Raw genomic sequence first — 7,023 nt, 5'->3', positions numbered from 1 at the left:
CTCCCGTGGAACCAGTTCCATGCATGCTGTGTTTCTGTCTATACTGAACATTAGCAAGCACAAACATTCTCCACAATGGTTCGAAATTAGCAAGACAGTGTTGAATACATTTCTGCTCTTTTGTTGTTGAAAGCTAAAATATGTATTTACTTTCTTCTAAAGTAACCAAAATTTCAGACTACACTGTGCCTGTCTGTTTGGGCTGCGTTGAAGATCGAAAGGAAAGCACACCAGTTGACATGCTATGTACTATGTACATACTATGTGGTTGGAGCCCTGGCCTGCAAGCATTTTCATCTACTTCCTGAAGGTGGTAGGAAGAATGATGGAAGTATTTTTATTTGATCTGTTGGCAGCCCATTCCCACGTCCAACGTGCTCATGAAAGCCTCTGCAAGGAGAAGCCAGCGTAGGGTGTCAGAAGAAATAAAAGGCAAACCAAATTTAATCTTGGGATTTTTATGGGTACTGCGAGGGAAAAGTAAATGTCACGATGCTGCCTGCAAGATGCTACCACTTGCGTGCCAGCTTCCCTCTCCAGTGTGACTTTACCAACAAAATTTAGTAGCCACTGAATGAGAAGCTTTTTAGAATAAAACATGCTCAGATGCACAGCGTAGCTCCCAAGACATTCGGACCCAAATGAAGACAGACCCCATCTTGTGACATCTGTGGTCGATACTACACTGTTGACTTTGGGGAGCAGTGGCGTATGTGAAGCTTGCCATCTCCCCCAAAGTAATTCATGTGAGGCATGGGGTAGGGTGAGTGGGATGCAATCAAGATCATCCAAAAGTTCTTTAGAACAAACAATCACTACCATTTCATGCTATTCCCTGGTGGAAGGAGGGAGCCCTGCATGCTCTGTTTGCTGGAATAAATTTGAGAGTCCAGTAGTTCTTCTGAAGCTCTCACTAAAGCCCGAGCAGATAAGGGATCACTGGTGTCTCACAAAATGATGTTGAGTTTTTCTCTCACCTTCCTAGTGACTCTTCAGGCATGGTTTTAATATTCTGTTCACGGCTTGCAAACACCATCGAGCATGTGGCTTTTATAAGCGTTGCATTGATACGCGTGCCGCAAAAGAGTGCATGGTAAGACCACAGCAAGGGCAATATGCAGGTTGCTACAAAAACCCTTCTCAGAAGATGAGGAAAAAAATGTGGTGCATCCTTCCAGAATCGTACGGGAGCTGCGCTCTCTGGCTGCTCCGAAGCACTGTGTCACTGCGGTGCTGCCTTCTGACACTCGGTCAGCATCTCGACTGCAGCAGGGCTTTCAGGGGCGACCTGATCTCGGGCACTCGGGGGAGAAGAACTCTCGTGTTGCCTGTGAAAGGAGTCTCTCCCACGGTTGTACATCTCCCTGAGTGCAATGGAAACAGCAGCAGGTGCTGTGTGCCAGTTGAAGCCCACTGGGTCCTGCACATGGGGGCAAACTGGTGCTCTGGGAGGCACGTGGTGCTCGCTGCTGCTGCTGCTGCTGTGTGAGCTCTTGGCACTGCCAAAATATTTCTTGGGCATCAAAGGCTGCCAGGCCAGGGCTGAGTGCCATGGTAAGAGAGGAGAGAAATGCACCAGTGAAGGGAATTTCTCTTTCCTTTTCTCAGAACCCTGAACTAAAAATAAAACAGAGGACACTCTGAACTACTCCAAATACAAACCAGCACAGGGGGAAAACACCCACAGCCACACACACACGCACTACGAGAGGGAGGTTGTGAACGTGACGTGAATCACTACACGCAGAGCATGTCAAATGCTGCAGGACACGAATTAAGTGCTAGAGAATCGGTATTACTATTACTTAGATGAAGACGGGCCCACGTCCGTATTGGATCCCTCGAAGGAACAAAACACGCCGAGTTGCTCGAGGTGTTGGCTTCCATCAAGCCTCGACAAGAATAGATCAGGGTGTTGGGAGGCCACTCACCTTGGCACATGGAAACCAATAGGGAAAGAGCGATGAAGGGACACACGGCAGCAATTAGAATCCCCACTAACCAAGCACAGGAGACACAGAGGATTCTAGCATGTCCTAAGCAGAATCCCTCGTCAGGGAGCAGCCGCTCTCGTTTGAGCGAATCATATCACCAGACAGACTTCAGAGAACCTTTTTAGAAACCCCCCCAACACCCCCCCCCACCAAATCTGGAATCTTAAGAGTCTGGGGACCAGCCATGTCTTTGCAGAGCTCAAAGGGCCACAGGTTTCTAGAAACCAAATTGTGCAATTCTTTCCCTATCTGCTTACCTTCTAGGGGAGGTCAGACGCTCCCCCCGACACCCCCCGCCTCCGTTTTAGTTAGTATGGTAGTCAGGCTGTCTGTGTTTATTCAACCCAACTTAGACTGAACCTTCCCTGTTCGCCATCTGGGTTCGGGAGATGCTGTCTGGGGCTGTGATTTGTGAATGGCCGCATCCACCAGGGTGCTTCTCACACATAAGCCTAATTCATCGCCCTGTCAATTTTCTCCTCAAGCCATCACACTTGAGACATAGTTAGAATCCTGGAACGTGAGAGCCAGAAGGGGCCATCGAGATCAACTAGTCCAACCTCCTCATTTTACACCCACAGCTGATAGCTGCATTCCAATTTGTCATCCGCATCGCTCCTGGCGTGATCAGGGCTGCCAGCACTGGGAAAATGGGACATGCTCCTCTTCCCCACATTCTCAGAGAGGCCAAGGTCACAGCATCCCCCCCCCCATCGTCCCCCAGCCAGCCTCACACACAGTTTTCACTGTTTCCTTTCTGCGGCTGTGTGAGGCAGGCTTGTAAAGCAACAGCCCTTTGTTGCAGAGGGAAGAACAAAACCCCGGCCTCCCAGCAGTCGGGAGATTTATAAGAGCTCAAGGAAGGTCAAAAGGGTAAATTACCCTGTGACTTGTATATAATCAGCATCTTTCTAGCGGACTCCGGGATGAGGCTGATTACAGGGAAGGCAGAGGTGAGGAAAAGGGAGCATAAATAATCACACAACACGAGGCTAGAACAGGTTATGGTCCTCATCTTTCTTTTGGTCTTTCCGCTCAGCATTGTGCTAAATCTTTCTTGGAAGAGCATTTTCGGAGGAACAAACGGTAAAGATGCTTTCTTTCCAGATTTGTTGACAGTAGGAATGGGAACTAAGGATATTGTGAGAGAGTCTCTTTATTTTTAGGCCACAAAGGATATGCCCAGACATTGGAGGAAATGGGCCAGAACAGGGAGCCATAGTTATTGAGGAGTCACTTCGGTTCCGAAGGAGCAGCCAAGGCTTCACAAGAGGAGGTGCAACTTTGGTATCTCTTCTCCCCATTTCCTATTTCATTCCGTCTTGCTTCCTTTCACACGTGACCTAGAGAATGGGGTTATATTGAGGCAAAATTGGGATGAGTATATCTTCATACTCTCCTGCATCCATGCATCTAAGTCTCAAGTGCCCACTGTCGCCTAGGAACTTTTGGCCCCTAGTGAACCCCGCATGAGCCCTCATTGCCTTGTATTGCGAGTGCTCCCTGGGACACAGTAAGCTCTGGGGGCATGGAAACCTGGTCTGTGTTATTTGCCACTGTGTGTACGGCACCAGTCGTATAGCCCAGGTTGGAGGAGATGCCCAGGCAGCTGAATGAATGAATGATTGTGGCACCAGTTCTTTGGAGAGCTAGATGGCTGTGATTTCAAATGAAACTGATTAGGATATATTCCTAGGAGTATCCTCCCACCCACCCCCGGCCTTTATTTATTTACTTATTTTGTGAGTAGGACCTCATGCCCAATGTGGGGCTTGAACTCAGGACCCTGAGATCAAGAGAGGCACGCTCTACCACCTGAGCCAGCCAGGTGCCCCACCCCGTTGACCTTTATAAGGGTCATTGCCTGTCTGCCTCATCCATTCGGGCTTCTGGTGCCTAGCATGCTGTAGCCACTTGAATATTGGTGTAAAGACATAATGAATACGTTACAGAAACCACTTAGTAAAGCAACCGGAGTAGACCTAGAGGTTTTAGGGTGACTCCTTTCAGTATAAAATAACACAGCCCTTTTAAGAAACAAAATCAAGGAAGGATCAAATGTGAGTCATAACTCAGTGATGCTTCTCTACTTGAATACTTTCCAGCTGTTGGTGTGTGTAAGACCTGACTGACATCCACATTATATTGACCTTCCACCTAAAAGTAATCCTGGATTTATAATAGATTCACATATCACAGGGCTCTCATATCCCATATAGAATTTACATGCTTATGCAGTCACCACATGTCCATACTAAAGAATAGATGCCAGCTAATGTTCAGGATATGGAGGAAATGTTAACACATTCATTCATTAGGGCATTTATAGATGTTCCTGTTGGAAGTACAGCCATACATTTGAAGCAAGTCATTTATCTACAAAAGCCTTCAGTGCATATGAAGAAGTGAAAGTATGCTTCTCATAGGTACTTTGGGATTCCATATAAATGGGGACATGGGTTTCCTAAACGCTTTTTAGGCCCAGACTTGAATCACACAAAGCTTTGGTTAAGTATATGTGAACATCCCATATGATATAAACATACAAGGTTCTAGAAGGATTTGACCGCCTCCAGTTCCTTACCCCCTTTTCTCATTAGGATCTCCATCGCCCCTAGTTTCAGCTGCCCCGGCTCCCACTTTGACTTCCACATTATTTTTCACACCTCTGGATTCTCCCTACCCTAGTCCACTCTCCAGGGCCCCCCAGGTGATTTTTCTAAATATAAATTTGATCATGTTACTCCCTTGCTGAAACCCACAAGGCCTTCAGTCTCCTTAGCATGCCATGCGAGGTCCTCCTGGATGTCACTGCTGCCGACCTGATCGGCTACATCCTGCCATTCTCCCCTTTGACCCCATGAGATGTCTCACCATGACCACAAGATGTCCAGCACTTGCCCAGCTCTGCGCCTTTGCACCTGCTCTTTCCTTCCCACCTTCTGCAGCCAACACAGTTCCCCTCACCCTTCTAGGTCCGGCTCAAAGATACATTTTGCTAGGTTCTCCTGCCCAGACCCAGTTAGTGGCTGCCTCCCCTCTATCTAGTCTCAACGCATGCGCTGTGTGTACCCTTCTAGCATGGCATTTCCAACTCTCCATTAGCATTTGTTTTATGCACCACTTGATTGTGAACTCCTGGAGGATTAGAGCTGGAGTTTCGCATAGTGTTTAATAAATGTTTGTTACATGAATGAATGAGTTAATGAGTTAATTATCCCCCCCACCCCCCGCCATGGACATTAGTCAGCATTCAAAACAGTCCGTTTCCACTTGGGAATCCTTTTATTTCCATATAGTGTAATGAGGCCTCTTAAGTTTAGCAGAGGTCTGGGGAAAGGAAATGTAATAAATGGGAAGGTATTTTTAAATAGGCATGTGTGTGCATTACTTTAAACCTTTTAAAGACAGAAGTTATACTCCAGAAAAACATTATGGGGAATCCCTGGGTGGCTCAGCAGTTAAGCGCCTGCCTTTGGCCCAGGGCGTGATCCTGGAGACCCGGGATCAAGTCCCACATCAGGCTCCCTGCATGGAGCCTGCTTCTCCCTCTGCCTGTGTCTCTGCCTCTGTCTCTCTCTCTCTCTCTCTCTGTCTCTCTCTCTCTCTGTGTCTCTCTCATGAATAAATAAATAGAATCTTTAAAAAAAAAACATTATGAATGAGAATGTGAAAAAAAATGGTTTGTTGGAAGCTGTGGTCATCAAGACAGTGTGGTACTGGCACAAAAACAGACACATAGATCAATGGAATAGAATAGAGAATCCAGAAGTGGACCCTCAACTTTATGGTCAACTAATATTTGACAAAGGAGGAAAGACCATCCACTGGAAAAAAAGACAGTCTCTTCAATAAATGGTGCTGGGAAAATTGGACAGCCACGTGCAGAAGAATGAAACTAGACCACTCTCTTGCACCATACACAAAGATAAACGCAAAATGGATGAAAGATCTAAATGTGAGACAAGATTCCATCAAAATCCTAGAGGAGAACACAGGCAACACCCTTTTTGAACTCGGCCACAGTAACTTCTTGCAAGATACATCCCCGAAGGCAAGAGAAACAAAAGCAAAAATGAATGATTGGGACTTCAGATAAGAAGCCCAGAGAATCAACAAAACTAAAAGACAACCTACAGAGTGGGAGCAGATATTTGCAATACGTATCAGATAAAGGGCTAGTTTCCAAGATCTGTAAAGAACTTATTAAACTCAACACCAAAGAAACAAACAATCCAATCCTGAAATGGGCCAAAGACAGGAACAGAAATCTCACAGAGGAAGACATAGACATGGCCAACAAGCACATGAGAAAATGCTCTGCATCACTGGCCATCAGGGAAATACAAATCAAAACCACAGTGAGATACCACCTCACCCCAGTGAGAATGGGGAAAATTAACAAGGCAGGAAACTACAAATGTTGGAGAGGATGTGGAGAAAGGGGAACCCTCATGCCCTGTTGGTGGGAATGTGAACTGGTGCAGCCACTCTGGAAAACTGTGTGGAGGTTCCTCAAAGAGTTAAAAATAGACCTGCCCTATGACCCAGCAACTGCACTGCTGGGGATTTACCCCCAAGATACAGATGCAGTGAAACGCTGGGACACCTGCACCCGTTTAATGTCCACAATAGCCAAACTGTGGAAGGAGCCTCGGTGTCCATTGGAAGATGAATGGATCAAGAAGCTGTGGTCTATGTATACAATGGAATATTCCTTGTCCATTAGAAACGACGAATACCCACCATTTGCTTCCACGTGGATGGAACTGGAGGGTATTATGCTGAATGAAGTAAGTCAATCGGAGAAGGACAAACATTATATGGTCTCATTCATTTGGGGAATATAAAAAATAGTGAAAGGGAATAAAGGGGAAAGGAGAAAAAATGAGTGGGAAATATCACGGAGGGAGACAGAACATGAGAGACTCTTCACTCTGGGAAACGAACTAGGGCTGGTGGAAGGGGAGGTGGGCGGGGGGTGGGGGTGACTGGGTGACGGGCACTGAGGGGGGCACTTGATGGGATG

Source organism: Vulpes vulpes, chromosome X (genome assembly GCF_048418805.1).
Source record: "Vulpes vulpes isolate BD-2025 chromosome X, VulVul3, whole genome shotgun sequence".
In the NCBI taxonomy this organism is placed as follows: domain Eukaryota; kingdom Metazoa; phylum Chordata; class Mammalia; order Carnivora; family Canidae; genus Vulpes; species Vulpes vulpes.
The sequence above is the reverse complement of the archived record's forward strand: the minus strand, read 5'-3'. Positions refer to the sequence as shown.